Here is a 16,238-nt window from a genome sequence, read left to right as displayed (position 1 = left end):
TAACACATATTTGGTGTACTTTTTGATATTTTATGTACAGTATGTAATATATATTTACTGTACATTTTGATATTTTATTTACAGTATATAAAATGTATTTGGTGTACTTTTAGTTAATATTATATGTACAATATATGAAATACATTTACTGTACCTTTGATATTTTATGTACTGTATATAAGATATATTTGGTGTCCTTTTGATATTTTATGTAAATTATATAATATATATTTGGTGTAGTTATTGATATTTTACATAGTGTGTGTCATATATACTTACTGTCCTGTTTGATATTTTATTTACAGTATATAATATACATTTGGTGTAATTTTTGATATTTTATGTACAGTATATTAAATATAATTACAGTAGTTTTTGAGAGTTTATTTACAGTATATATAACACATATTTGGTGTACTATTTGATATTTTATGTACAGTATGTAATATATATTTACTGTACATTTTGATATTTTATTTACAGTATATAAAATGTATTTGGTGTACTTTTAGTTAATATTATATGTACAATATATGAAATATATTTACTGTACTTTTTGATATTTTATGTACAGTATATAAGATATATTTTGTGTCATTTTCATATTTTATGTAAATTATATAATGTATATTTGGTGTAGATTTTGATATTTTACATATGGTGTGTAGTATATATTTACTGTCTTTTTGAAATATTATTTACAGTATATATTATACATTTGGTGTAATTTTTGGCATTATATGTACAGTATATTAAATATAATTACTGTAGATTTTCATAGTTTATTTACAGTATATATGACACATATTTGGTGTACTTTTTGGTATTTTATGTACATTATGTAATATATATTTACTGTACTTTTTGATATTTAATTTACAGTATATAAAATGTATTTGGTGTACTTTTAGTTAATATTATATATACAATATATGAAATATATTTACTGTACTTTTTGATATTTTATGTACAGTGTGTAAGTTATATTTGGTGTCCTTTTGATATTTTATGTAAATTATATAATATATATTTGTTGTAGTTTTTGATATTTTATATAGTGTGTGTCATATATATTTACTGTCCTGTTTGATATTTTATTTACAGTATATAATATACATTTGCTGTAATTTTTGATATTTTATGTACAGTATATTAAATATAATTACTGTAGTTTTTGATAGTTTATTTACAGTATATATAACACATATTTGGTGTACTTTTTGATATTTTATGTACAGTATGTAATATATATTTACTGTACATTTTGATATTTTATTTACAGTATATAAAATGTATTTGGTGTACTTTTAGTTAATATTATATGTACAATATATGAAATATATTTACTGTACCTTTGATATTTTATGTACAGTATATAAGATATATTTGGTGTCCTTTTGATATTTTATGTAAATTATATAATATATATTTGGTGTAGTTTTTGATATTTTACATAGGGTGTGTAGTATATATTTACTGTCTTTTTGATATTTTATTTGCAGTATATATTATACATTTGGTGTAATTTTTGGCATTTTATGTACAGTATATTAAATATAATTACTGTAGATTTTGATAGTTTATTTACAGTATATATAACACATATTTGGTGTACTTTTTGATATTTTATGAACCGTATGTAATATATATTTACTGTACTTTTTGATATTTAATTTACAGTATATAAAATGTATTTGGTGTACTTTTAGTTTATATTATTTGTACAATATATGAAATATATTTACTGTACTTTTTGATACTTTATGTACAGTATATAAAATATGTTTGGTGTCCTTTTGATATTTTATGTAAATTATATAATATATATTTGGTGTAGTTTTTGATGTTTTACATAGTGTGTGTCATATATATTTACTGTCCTGTTTGATATTTTATTTACAGTATATAATATACATTTGGTGTAATTTTTGATATTTTATGTACAGTATATTAAATATAATTACTGTAGTTTTTGATAGTTTATTTACAGTATATATAACACATATTTGGTGTACTTTTTGATATTTTAAATACAGTATGTGAAATATATTTACTGTACATTTTGATAGTTTATTTACAGTGTATAAAATGTGTTTGGTGTACTTTTAGTTAATATTATATGTACAATATATGAAATATATTTACTTTACTTTTTGATATTTTATGTACAGTATATAAGATATATTTGGTGTCCTTTTGATATTTTATGTAAATTATATAATATATATTTGGTGTTGTTTTTGATATTTTACATAGTGTGTGTCATATATATTTACTGTCCTGTTTGATATTTTATTTACAGTGTATAATATACATTTGGTGTAATTTTTGATATTTTATGTACAGTATATTAAATATAATTACAGTAGTTTTTGAGAGTTTATTTACAGTATATATAAAACATATTTGGTGTACTTTTTGATATTTTATGTACAGTATGTAATATATATTGACTGTACATTTTGATATTTTACTTACAGTATATAAAATGTATTTGGTGTAATTTTAGTTAGTATTATATGTGCAATATATGAAATATATTTACTGTATCTTTGATATTTTATGTACAGTATATAAGATATATTTGGTGTCCTTTAGATATTTTATATAAATTATATCATATATATTTGGTGTAGTTTTTGATATTTTACATAGAGTGTAATATATATTTACTGTACTTTTGATATTTTATTTACAGTATATTATATACATGAGGTGTAATTTTTGATATTTTATGTACAGTATATTAAATATAATTACTGTAGTTTTTGATAGTTTATTTACAGAATATAAAACACATATTAGGTGTACTTTTTGATATTTTATGTACAGTATGTAATATATATTTACTGTATTTTTGATATTTTCTTTACAGTATATAAAATGTATTTGGTGTACTTTTAGTTAATATTATGTGTACAATATATAAAACATATTTAGTGTACTTTTTGATATTTTATGTACAGTATATAATATATATTTGGTGTCCTTTTGATATTTTATGTGCATTATATAATATATATTTGGTGTAGTTTTTGATATTTTACATAGGGTGTGTAATATATATTTACTGTAATTTTTGATATTTTATTTACAGTAAATAATATAGATTTGGTGTAATTTTTGATATTTTATGTACAGTATATTAAATATAATTACTGTATTTTTTGATAGTTTATTTACAGTATATATAACACATATTTGGTGTAGTTTTTGATATTTTATGTACAGTATGTAATATATATTTACTGTAATTTTTGATAATTTATTTACAGTATACGAAATGTATTTGGTGTACTTTTAGTTAATAATATATGTACAATATATGAAATATATATACTGTAATTTTTGATATTTTATCTACAGTATTTAAGATATATTTGGTGACCTTTTAATATTTTATGTAAAGTATATAATATATATTTGATGTAGTTTTTGATATTTTACATAGGGTGAGTAGTATATATTTACTGTCATTTTTTATATTTTATTTACACCATATAATTTAAATTTGGTGTAATTTTTGATATTTTATATACAGTACATTGAATATAATTAATGTAGTTTTTGATATTTACAGTATATATAACACATATGTGGTGTACTTTTTCATATTTTATGTACAGTATGTAATATATATTTACTGTAATTTTTGCTAATTTACGTACTGTATAGAAAATGTATTTGGTGTACTTTTAGTTAATATTATATGTGCAATATATGAAACATATATACTGCACTTTTTGATATTTTTTGTACAGTATATAAGATATATTTGGTGTCCTTTTGATATTTTATGTAAATTATATAATATATATTTGGTGTAGTTTTTGATATTTTACATAGTGTGTGTAATATATATTTAGCGTCCTTTTTGATATTTTCTTTACACTATATAATATACATTTTGTGTAATTTTTGATATTTTATGTACAGTATATTAAATATAATTACTGTAGTTTTTGATATTTTATTTACTGTATATATAACACATATTTGGTGTACATTTTGATATTTTATGTACAGTATGTAATATATATTTACTGTACTTTTTGATATTTTATTTACAGTATATAAAATGTATTTGGTGTACTTTTAGTTAATATTCTATGTACAATATATGAAATATATTTACTCTACTATTTGATATATTATGTACATTATATAATATATATTTGGTGTCCTTTTGATATTTTATGTAAATTATATAATATATATTTGGTGTAGTTCTTGATATTTTACATAGGGTGTGTCATATATATTTACTGTCTTTTTTATATTTTATTTACAGTATATAATATACATTTGTTGTAATTTTTGATATTTTATGTACAGTATATTAAATATATTTACTGTAGTTTTTGATAGTTTATTTACAGTACATATAACACATATTTGGTGTGCTTTTTGATATTTTATGTACAGTATGTAATATATATTTACTGTACTTTTTGATATTTTATTTACACTATATAAAATGTATTGGGTGTACTTTTAGATAATATTATATGTACAATATATGAAACATATTTACTGTACTTTTGATATTTTATGTACAGTATATAAGATATATTTGGTGTCCTTATGATATTTTATGTAAATTATATAATATATATTTGGTGTAGCTTTTGATATTTTACATAGGGTGTGTAATATATATTTATTGTTATTTTGGATATTTTATTTACAGTACATAATATACATTTGGTGTAATTTTTGATATTTTATGTACAGTACATTAAATATAATTACAGTAGTTTTTGATAGTTTATTTACAGTATATATGACACGTATTTGGTGTACTTTTTGATATTTTATGTACAGTATGTAATATATATTTACTGTACTTTTTTATATTTTATTTACACTATGTAAAATGTATTTTGTTTACTTTTAGTTAATATTATATGTACAATATATGAAATATATTTACTGTACTTTTTGATATTTTATGTACAGTATATAAGAAATATTTGGTGTACTTTGATATTTTATGTAAATTATATAATATATATTTGGTGTAGTTTTTGATATTTTACATATGGTGTGTAATATATATTTACTGTAATTATTGATATTTTATTTACAGTATATAATATACATTTGGTGTAATTTTTGATATTTATGTACTCTAAATTAAAAATAATTACTGTAGTTTTTGATAGTTTATTTACAGTATATATAACACATATTTGTTGTACTTTTTGATATATTATGTAGAGTATGTAATTTATATTTACTGTATTTTTGATATATTATTTACAGTATATAAAATGTATTTGGTGTACTTTTAGTAAATATTATATGTACAATATATGAAATATATTTACTGTACTTTTTGATATTTTATGTACATTATATAAGATATATGTGGTGTCCTTTTGATATTTTATGTAAATTATATAATATATAGTTTGTGTAGTTTTTGATAATTTACATAGAGTGTAATATATATTTACTGTCTTTTTTCATATTTTATTTAGGGTATATGATATATATTTGGTGTAATTTTTGATATTTTATGTACCGTATATTAAATATAATTACTGTAGTTTTTGATAGTTTATTTACAGTATATATAACACATATTTGGTGTACTATTTGATATATTATGTACAGTATGTAATATATATTTACTGGACTTTTTGATATTTTATTTACAGTATATAAAATGTATTTGGTGTACTTTTAGTTAATATTACATGCACAATATATCAAATATATTTACTGTACTTTTTGATATTTTATGTACAGTATATAAGATATATTTGCTGTCCTTTTGATATTTTATGTAAATTATATAACATATATTTGGTGTAGTTTTTGATATTTTACATAGTGTGTGTCATATATATTTACTGTCCTGTTTGATATTTTATTTACAGTATATAATATACATTTGGTGTAATTTTTGATATTTTATGTACAGTATATTAAATATAATTACAGTAGTTTTTGAGAGTTTATTTACAGTATATATAACACATATTTGGTGTACTATTTGATATTTTATGTACAGTATGTAATATATGTTTACTGTACGTTTTGATATTTTATTTACAGTATATAAAATGTATTTGGTGTACTTTTAGTTAATATTATATGTACAATATATGAAATATATTTACTGTACTTTTTGATATTTTATGTACAATATATAAGATATATTTTGTGTCATTTTCATATTTTATGTAAATTATATAATGTATATTTTGTGTAGATTTTGATATTTTACATAGGGTGTGTAGTATATATTTACTGTCTTTTTGAAATATTATTTACAGTATATATTATACATTTGGTGTAATTTTTGGCATTATATGTACAGTATATTAAATATAATTACTGTAGATTTTCATAGTTTATTTACAGTATATATGACACATATTTGGTGTACTTTTTGGTATTTTATGTACATTATGTAATATATATTTACTGTACATTTTGATATTTTATTTACAGTATATAAAATGTATTTGGTGTACTTTTAGTTAATATTATATGTACAATATATGAAATATATTTACTGTACCTTTGATATTTTATGTAAAGTATATAAGATATATTTGGTGTCCTTTTGATATTTTATGTAAATTATATAATATATATTTGGTGTAGTTTTTGATATTTTACATAGGGTGTGTAGTATATATTTACTGTCTTTTTGATATTTTATTTGCAGTATATATTATACATTTGGTGTAATTTTTGGCATTTTATGTACAGTATATTTAATATAATTACTGTAGATTTTGATAGTTTATTTACAGTATATATAACACATATTTGGTGTACTTTTTGATATTTTATGAACCGTATGTAATATATATTTACTGTACTTCTTGATATTTAATTTACAGTATATAAAATATATTTGGTGTACTTTTAGTTAATATTATTTGTACAATATATGAAATATATTTACTGTACTTTTTGATACTTTATGTACAGTATATAAGATATGTTTGGTGTCCTTTTGATATTTTATGTAAATTATATAATATATATTTGGTGTAGTTTTTGATGTTTTACATAGTGTGTGTCATATATATTTACTGTCCTGTTTGATATTTTATTTACAGTATATAATATACATTTGGTGTAATTTTTGATATTTTATGTACAGTATATTAAATATAATTACTGTAGTTTTTGATAGTTTATTTACAGTATATATAACACATATTTAGTGTACTTTTTGATATTTTAAGTACAGTATGTAAAATATATTTACTGTACGTTTTGATAGTTTATTTACAGTGTATAAAATGTGTTTGGTGTACTTTTAGTTAATATTATATGTACAATATATGAAATATATTTACTTTACGTTTTGATATTTTATGTACAGTATATAAGATATATTTGGTGTCCTTTTGATATTTTATGTAAATTATATAATATATATTTGGTGTTGTTTTTGATATTTTACATAGTGTGTGTCATATATATTTACTGTCCTGTTTGATATTTTATTTACAGTGTATAATATACATTTGGTGTAATTTTTGATATTTTATGTACAGTATATTAAATATAATTACAGTAGTTTTTGAGAGTTTATTTACAGTATATATAAAACATATTTGGTGTACTTTTTGATATTTTATGTACAGTATGTAATATATATTGACTGTACATTTTGATATTTTATTTACAGTATATAAAATGTATTTGGTGTAATTTTAGTTAGTATTATATGTGCAATATATGAAATATATTTACTGTATCTTTGATATTTTATGTACAGTATATAAGATATATTTGGTGTCCTTTAGATATTTTATATAAATTATATCATATATATTTGGTGTAGTTTTTGATATTTTACATAGAGTGTAAAATAGATTTACTGTACTTTTGATATTTTATTTACAGTATATTATATACATGAGCTGTAATTTTTGATATTTTATGTACAGTATATTAAATATAAATACTGTAGTTTTTGATAGTTTATTTACAGTATATAAAACACATATTAGGTGTACTTTTTGATATTTTATGTACAGTATGTAATATATATTTACTGTATTTTTGATATTTTCTTTACAGTATATAAAATGTATTTGGTGTACTTTTAGTTAATATTATGTGTACAATATATAAAACGTATTTAGTGTACTTTTTGATATTTTATGTACAGTATATAATATATATTTGGTGTCCTTTTGATATTTTATGTGCATTATATAATATATATTTGGTGTAGTTTTTGATATTTTACATAGGGTGTGTAATATATATTTACTGTAATTTTTGATATTTTATTTACAGTAAATAATATAGATTTGGTGTAATTTTTGATATTTTATGTACAGTATATTAAATATAATTACTGTATTTTTTGATAGTTTATTTACAGTATATATAACACATATTTGGTGTAGTTTTTGATATTTTATGTACAGTATGTAATATATATTTACTGTAATTTTTGATAATTTATTTACAGTATACGAAATGTATTTGGTGTACTTTTAGTTAATAATATATGTACAATATATGAAATATATATACTGTAATTTTTGATATTTTATCTACAGTATTTAAGACATATTTGGTGACCTTTTAATATTTTATGTAAAGTATATAATATATATTTGATGTAGTTTTTGATATTTTACATAGGGTGAGTAGTATATATTTACTGTCATTTTTTATATTTTATTTACACCATATAATTTAAATTTGGTGTAATTTTTGATATTTTATATACAGTACATTGAATATAATTAATGTAGTTTTTGATATTTACAGTATATATAACACATATGTGGTGTACTTTTTCATATTTTATGTACAGTATGTAATATATATTTACTGTAATTTTTGCTAATTTACGTACTGTATAGAAAATGTATTTGGTGTACTTTTAGTTAATATTATATGTGCAATATATGAAACATATATACTGCGCTTTTTGATATTTTTTGTACAGTATATAAGATATATTTGGTGTCCTTTTGATATTTTATGTAAATTATATAATATATATTTGGTGTAGTTTTTGATATTTTACATAGTGTGTGTAATATATATTTAGCGTCCTTTTTGATATTTTCTTTACACTATATAATATACATTTTGTGTAATTTTTGATATTTTATGTACAGTATATTAAATATAATTACTGTAGTTTTTGATATTTTATTTACTGTATATATAACACATATTTGGTGTACATTTTGATATTTTATGTACAGTATGTAATATATATTTACTGTACTTTTTGATATTTTATTTACAGTATATAAAATGTATTTGGTGTACTTTTAGTTAATATTCTATGTACAATATATGAAATATATTTACTCTACTATTTGATATATTATGTACATTATATAATATATATTTGGTGTCCTTTTGATATTTTAGGTAAATTATATAATATATATTTGGTGTAGTTCTTGATATTTTACATAGGGTGTGTCATATATATTTACTGTCTTTTTTATATTTTATTTACAGTATATAATATACATTTGTTGTAATTTTTGATATTTTATGTACAGTATATTAAATATATTTACTGTAGTTTTTGATAGTTTATTTACAGTACATATAACACATATTTGGTGTACTTTTTGATATTTTATGTACAGTATGTAATATATATTTACTGTACTTTTTGATATTTTATTTACACTATATAAAATGTATTGGGTGTACTTTTAGATAATATTATATGTACAATATATGAAACATATTTACTGTACTTTTGATATTTTATGTACAGTATATAAGATATATTTGGTGTCCTTATGATATTTTATGTAAATTATATAATATATATTTGGTGTAGCTTTTGATATTTTACATAGGGTGTGTAATATATATTTATTGTAATTTTGGATATTTTATTTACAGTACATAATATACATTTGGTGTAATTTTTGATATTTTATGTACAGTACATTAAATATAATTACAGTAGTTTTTGATAGTTTATTTACAGTATATATGACACGTATTTGGTGTACTTTTTGATATTTTATGTACAGTATGTAATATATATTTACTGTACTTTTTATATTTTATTTACACTATGTAAAATGTATTTTGTGTACTTTTAGTTAATATTATATGTACAATATATGAAATATATTTACTGTACTTTTTGATATTTTATGTACAGTATATAAGAAATATTTGGTGTACTTTGATATTTTATGTAAATTATATAATATATATTTGGTGTAGTTTTTGATATTTTACATATGGTGTGTAATATATATTTACTGTAATTATTGATATTTTATTTACAGTATATAATATACATTTGGTGTAATTTTTGATATTTTATGTACTCTAAATTAAACATAATTACTGTAGTTTTTGATAGTTTATTTACAGTATATATAACACATATTTGATGTACTTTTTGATATATTATGTAGAGTATGTAATTTATATTTACTGTATTTTTGATATATTATTAACAGTATATAAAATGTATTTGGTGTACTTTTAGTAAATATTATATGTACAATATATGAAATATATTTACTGTACTTTTTGATATTTTATGTACATTATATAAGATATATGTGGTGTCCTTTTGATATTTTATGTAAATTATATAATATATAATTTGTGTAGTTTTTGATAATTTACATAGAGTGTAATATATATTTACTGTCTTTTTTCATATTTTATTTAGGGTATATAATATATATTTGGTGTAATTTTTGATATTTTATGTACAGTATATTAAATATGATTACTGTAGTTTTTGATAGTTTATTTACAGTATATATAACACATATTTGGTGTACTTTTTGATATTTTATGTACAGTATGTAATATATATTTACTGAAATTTTTGAAATTTTATTTACAGTATATAAAATGTATTTGCTGTAATTTTAGTTAATATAGTATGTACAATATATGAAACATATTTACTGTACTTTTTGATAATTTATGTACAGTATATAAGATATATTTGGTGGCCTTTTGATATATTATATAAATTATATAATATATATTTGGTGTAGATTTTGATATTTTACATAGGGTGTGTAATATATATTTACCGTCTTTTTGATATTTTCTTTACACTATATAATATACATTAGGTGTGATTTTTGATATTTTATGTACAGTATATTAATTATAATTACTGTAGTTTTTGATAGTTTATTTAAAGTATATATAACACATATTTGTTGTTCAATTTGATATTTTATGTACAATATGTAATATATATTTACTGTATTTTTGATATTTTATTTACAGTATATAAAATGTATTTGGTGTACTTTTAGTTAATATTATATGTACAATATATGAAATATATTTACTGTACTTTTTGATATTTTATGTACAGTATATAAGGTATATTTGGTGTCCTTTAGATATTTTATATAAATTATATCATATATATTTGGTGTAGTTTTTGATATTTTACATAGAGTGTAATATATATTTACTGTACTTTTTGATATTTTATTTACAGTATATTATATACATGAGGTGTAATTTTTGATATTTTATGTACAGTATATAAGATATATTTGCTGTCCTTTTGATATTTTATGTAAGTTATACAATATATATTTGGTGTAGTTTTTCATATTTTACATAGGGTCTGTAATATATACTTACCGTCCTTTTTGATATTTTCTTTACACTACATAATATACATGTGGAGTAATTTTTGATATTTTATGTACAGTATATTAAATATAATTACTGCAGTTTTTGATAGTTTATTTACAGTATATATAACACATATTTGGTGTACATTTGGATATTTTATGTACAGTATGTAATATATATTTACTGTAATTTTTGCTATTTTATTTACAGTATGTAAAATGTATTTGTTGTACTTTTAATTAATATTATATGTACAATATATGAAATATATTTACTCTACTCTTTGATATTTTATGTACAATATATAAGATATATTTGGTGTACTTTTGATATTTTATGTAAATTATATGATATATATTTGGTGTAGTTTGTGATATTTTACATAGCTTGTGTAATATATATTTACTGTCCTTTTTGATATTTTTTTTACAGTACATAATATACATTTGGTGTAATTTTTGATATTTTATGTACAGTATATTAAATATAATTATTGTAGTTTTTAATAGTTTATTTACAGTATATATAACACATATATGGTGTAGTTTTTGATATTTTATGTACAGTATGTAATACATATTTACTGTACTTTTGATATTTTATTTACAGTATATAAAATGTATTTGGTGTACTTTTAGTTAATATTATATTTACAATATATGAAATATATTCACTGTACTTTTTGATATTTTATGTACAGTATATAGGATATATTTGGTGTACTTTTGATATTTTATGTAAATTATATAATATATATTTGGTGTAGTTTTTGATATTTTACATAGAGTGTAATGAATATTTACTGTACATTTTCATATTTATTTTACAGTATATAATATGCATTTGGTGTAATTTTTGATATTTAATGTACAGTATATTAAACATAATTACTGTAGTTTTTGATAGTTTATTTACAGTATATATAAGACATATTTGGTGTACTTTTTGATATATTATGTAGAGCATGTAATGTATATTTACTGTACTTTTTGATATTTTATTTACAGTATATAAAATGTATTTGGTGTACTTGTAGTTAATATTATATATACAATATATGAAATATATTTTCTGTACTTTTTGATATTTTATGTAGAGTATATAAGATATATTTGGTGTCCTTTTGATATTTTATGTAAATTATATAATGTATATTTGGTGTAGTTTTTGATAATTTACATTGAGCGTAATATATATTTACTGTCGTTTTTCATATATTGTTAAGAGTATATAATACACATTTGGTGTAATTTTTGATATTTTATGTACATTATATTAAATATAATTACTGTAGTTTTTGATAGTTTATTTACAGTATATATAACACATATTTGGTGTACTTTTTGATATTTTATGTACAGTATGTAATATATATTTACGGTACTATTGGATATTTTATTTACAGTATATAAAATGTATTTGGTGTACTTTTAGTTAATATTATATGTACAATATATGAAATATATTTACTGGACTTTTTGATATTTTATGTAGAGTATATAATATCTATTTGGTGTACATTTGATATTTTATGTAAATAATAAAATATATATTTGGCGTAGTTTTTGATATTTTACAAAGTGTGTGTAATATATATTTACTGTAATTTTAGATTTTGTTTACAGTATATAGTATACATTTCGTGTAATTTTTGATATTTTATGTACAGTACATTAAATATAATTACTGTAGTATTTGATTGTTTATTCACAGTATACATAACACATATTTGGTGTACTTTTTGATATTTTATGTACAGTATGTAATATATATTTACTGTGCTTTTGGATATTTTATTTACAGTATATAAAATGTATTTGGTGTACTTTCAGTTAATATTATATGTACAATATATGAAATAGGTTTACTGTGCATTTTGATATTTTATGTACAGTATATAATATATATTCGGTGTACTTTTGATATTTTATGTAAATTATATAATTTATATCTGGCGTAGTTTTTGATATTTTACATAGAGTGTGTAATATATATTTACTGTAATTTTTGATTTTTTTTTACAGTATATAGTATACATTTCGTGTAATTTTTGATATTTTATGTACCGTATATAACATATATTTGGTGTAGTTTTGATATTTTATGTAAATTATATAACATATATTTGGTGTAGTTTTTGATATTTTACATAGAGTGTGTAATAAATATTTACTATACTACTTGATATTTTATTTACAGTATATAATATGCATTTAGTGTAATTTTTGATATTTTATGTACAGTATATTAAATATAATTACTGTAGTTTTTATAGTTTATTTACAGTATATATAACACATATTTGGTGTACTGTTTGATATTTTATCTACAGTATGTAATATATATTGACTGTACTATTGGATATTTTATTTACAATATATAAAATGTAATTGGTGTACTTTATTTAATATTATATGTACACTATATGAAATATATTTACTGTACGTTTTCATATTTTATGTACAGTATATAAAATATATTAAGTGTACTTTTGATATTTTATGTAAATTATAAAATACATTTTTGGTGTAGTTTTTGATATTTTTAATAGAATGCGCAATATATATTTACTGTAATTTTTGATATTTTATTTACAGTATATAATATACATTTTGTGTAATATTTGATATTTTATGTACAGTATATTCAATATAATTACTGTAGTTTTTATAGTTTATTTACAGTATATATAACCCATATTTGGTGTACTTTTTGATATTTTATGTACAGTATGTAATAAATATTTACTGTACTTTTGGATATTTTATTTACAGTTTATAAAATGTATTTGGTGTACTTTTAGTTAATATTATATGTACAATATTTGCAATATATTTACTGTACTTTTTGATATTTTATGTACAGTATATAATATATATTTGGTGTACTTTTGATATTTTATGTAAATTATATAATATATATCTGGCGTAGTTTTTGATATTTTACATAGAGTGTGTAATATATATTTACTGTAATTTTAGATTTTTTTTACAGTATATAGTATACATTTCGTGTAATTTTTGACATTTTATGTACAGTATATAATATATATTTGGTGTACTTTTGATATTTTATGTAAATTATATAACATATATTTGGTGTAGTTTTTGATATTATACATAGAGTGTGTAATAAATATTTACTGTACTATCTGATATTTTATTTACAGTATATAATATGCATTTTGTGTAATTTTTCATATTTTATGTACAGTATATTAAATATAATTACAGTAGTTTTTATAGTTTATTGACAGTATATATAACACATATTTGGTGTACTTTTTGATATTTTCTGTACAGTATGTAATATATATTGACTGTACTATTGGATATTTTATTTACAGTATATTAAATACATTTGGTGTACTTTTAATTAATATTATATGTACAATATATGAAATATATTTACTGTACTTTTTGATATTTTATGTGCTGTATATAATATCTATTTTGTGTACATTTGATATTTTATGTAAATTATATAATATATATTTGGCATAGTTTTTGATATTTTACATAGAGTGTGTAATATATATTTACTGTAATTTTAGATTTTTACGGTATATACTATACATTTCGTGTAATTTTTGATATTTTATGTACAGTATATAATATATATTTGGTGTACTTTTGATATTGTATGTAAATTGTATAACATATATTTGGTGTAGTTTTTGATATTTTACAGAGTGTGTAATAAATAGTTACTGTACTATTTGATATTTTATTTACAGTATATAATATGCATTTTGTGTAATTTTTCATATTTTATGTACAGTATATTAAATATAATTACTGTAGTTTTTATAGTTTATTTACAGTATATATAACACATATTTGGTGTACTTTTTGACATTTTATGTACAGTATGTAATATATATTGACTGTACTATTGGATATTTTATTTACAGTATATAAAATATATTTGGTGTACTTTTAGTTAATATTATATGTACAATATATGAAATATATATACTGTACTTTTTGATATTTTATGTACTGTATATAATATCTATTTGGTGTACCTTTGATATTTTATGTAAATTATATAATATATATTTGGTGTAGTTTTTGATATTTTACATAGAGTGTGTAATATATATTTACTCTAATTTTAGATTTTTTTTACTGTATATAGTATACATTTCGTGTAATTTTTAATATTTTATGTACAGTATATTAAATAAAACTTCTGTATTTCTTGATTGTTTATTTACAGTATATATAACACATATTTGGTGTACTTTTTGATATTTTATGTACAGTAGGTAATATATATTTACTGTGCTTTTGCATATTTTATTTACAGTATATAAAATGTATTTGGTGTATATATAATATAATATGTAAAATATATGAAATATATTTACTCTACATTTTGATATTTTATGTAGAGTATATAATATGTATTTGGTGTACTGTTGTTATTTTCTGTAAATTACATAATATATATTTGGTGTAGTTTTTGATATTTTCGGTACAGTGTGTAATATATATTTACTTTGTGTCGTTTATATTTACTGTACTTTTTGATATTTTATTTACAGTCTATATTATACCTTTGGTGTAATTTTTTATATTTCATGTACTGTATATTAAATATAATTATTTTAGTTTTTGATAGTTTATTTA

This window comes from Pan paniscus, chromosome 14 (assembly GCF_029289425.2).
Source record: "Pan paniscus chromosome 14, NHGRI_mPanPan1-v2.0_pri, whole genome shotgun sequence".
Lineage (NCBI taxonomy): Eukaryota > Metazoa > Chordata > Mammalia > Primates > Hominidae > Pan > Pan paniscus.
The sequence above is the reverse complement of the archived record's forward strand: the minus strand, read 5'-3'. Positions refer to the sequence as shown.